This window comes from Arachis ipaensis, chromosome B04, assembly GCF_000816755.2.
Source record: "Arachis ipaensis cultivar K30076 chromosome B04, Araip1.1, whole genome shotgun sequence".
Classification (NCBI taxonomy): domain Eukaryota; kingdom Viridiplantae; phylum Streptophyta; class Magnoliopsida; order Fabales; family Fabaceae; genus Arachis; species Arachis ipaensis.
The window spans coordinates 7,780,545-7,782,724 of record NC_029788.2 but is presented as its reverse complement, the minus strand read 5'-3'; positions in this window follow the sequence as shown (position 1 = coordinate 7,782,724).

Below are 2,180 nucleotides of genomic sequence, written 5' to 3'. Positions count from 1 at the left end.
GCATGATATATAATACAATACTATATGTTCTAATATTATTTGTTCTATGGTTAGTGCATTGCACAAACTTATTTATTATCAATCTTGTTAGGTATATACAAAAAATTAGTTTTTTTTTTTACTAAAGATAGAAGACTTGAACCAGCAACCTTTTAATTGAGTATGAGAAAATTATGTCATTTGAGTTATAACTCATTGGCTACAAAAAATTAGTTATTACATCAATTATTTGTATAAAATATATATTAAAATATAAAATATACACGTTAAAAATAAGTTAAACAACACGTATATTTATACGCAAATATAAAAGCAAATATAAAAGGAGTTATTTTAAAAATGAATTAAACACCGGGGTTATTATTGATTATTTTTGCCATGGACCGTTTTGGCTAACTAATACCATGTACTAGAGAAAATAAAAAGAGCGAGATCTTTAACACTAGAATGAGAATGTAGTAAAAAATTGATGTTTTTCAAGAGTTAGAATTTAAATTATTTATACACTGCTATAGTTAACTCAAATTTTAAGAAGAAAGACTCTAAAAATAACATAATTAACTCTAATAGTTAAAATTGAATCTTGTAAAATCAAGAAACTTGCATTAATACTGAGATACTACTAGAGCTATATATGCTAATATAAAAAAAATTAATAAGAAGTAGATTATTTAAGAATTGTTTGATATATAATTATTCGTATTTTTTTTATTAATTAAATTTTTTATAATAAGTAATTTTATAATATAGTATCAAAATTTATAAAATATTGATATTATATTATTATAATATCTTATAAATAATACTATATTTTATAATATCTTATATAAATTTTAGGACTTCTTAAAATTCAAAAAGATAAAAAGAAAGTAATGAAAGGCAAATATCAAATATCACTGAAACTCATACTTAGGATACTTAGGAGTGTCCAAGGAAAAGACATGGTATAATACTAGAGTGGTGATTTCTTAATCGTCACATCAAATCAAATGATGAAGTAATTAATTAGTCCTTTGAAACTAACTAACAATTTCTAAAATACAAGAGAATCTCAATCTGTGAGGTCAAATTAGATTAACTAAAAACACTAAAGAAACAAAAGTTTCTTAATTATTTAAACAATCACAAAATAATTGTACCTAACAAGTAACAAACATGTTTAGTAAGCAATGATAAAGTCGTCACAATCAAATGGGAAAATGATGGGAGGGAAGATGGTAACGTACTGCCTCCTCCATTCTTTAATTGGAAGAAGAAACAACAAACAAAAACAGAAACCTGAAAACAAGGCACACCCATAATCACGTAGACACAATGTTCAAAAATTTCAGAATTTTTTTCCTAAATATACTTATGAACATACCAAAATGCCTAAACAATTATTATTATTATTTTACAAACTATAGGGTTTTAGGATTGAGTTAATTAGATGCACTCAATTATGAGTTGTTGTTAATAATCAATAATATGATGATGTAACCAGCATCCCCAACAGAGTCACAAGTCTTCATCCCATTTCACTCACAACCCCATTCTTCTTCCTAACTCATCGGACAAAATTATTATAATCCCACTCACACTCTTTGCTTTTCTTCTCATTCACTTACTCCCTTATTATTATTTTTATTTATTTTCCTTAAATCATACAATCACTAGTTAAAAAGATTAAAAAAAAAAAAACTCTTCTGATCTTTGACTATTTGTTTAAAAAGATAAAAATATCCTTTTACAATTCCAAAATTTTTAATCGATCTTTAACTATTTAAATAACTGATTGAAGTGTTTTTTTTGGATAAAATATATTTTTTGTCCCTAAAATTTGGTAAAAGTTTTAAAAATACTTCTAAATTTTATTTTGTTTCAATTTTGTCCCAAAAGTTTTCGATTTGCATCAACTATATTCTTGACGGCTAAATTTTCAAAAAATTTAAGACCAATCTAACAATAATGCATAAAAATTATGCTTGATTTGTTTGTGTTGAGGGTTGTTCTTATAAAATTATTGTTGAGTTGGTCTTAAATTTTTTAAAAAATTAGTCGTTATGATGCAAATAAAAATTTTTTATGAAAAAGTTGAAACAAAATAAAATTTAAAGATATTTTTAAAAACTTTTATCAAACTTCAGAGACAAAAAGTATAGTTTACTTTTTTTTTTTTTTTTTTTTTTAAATTTTATTAG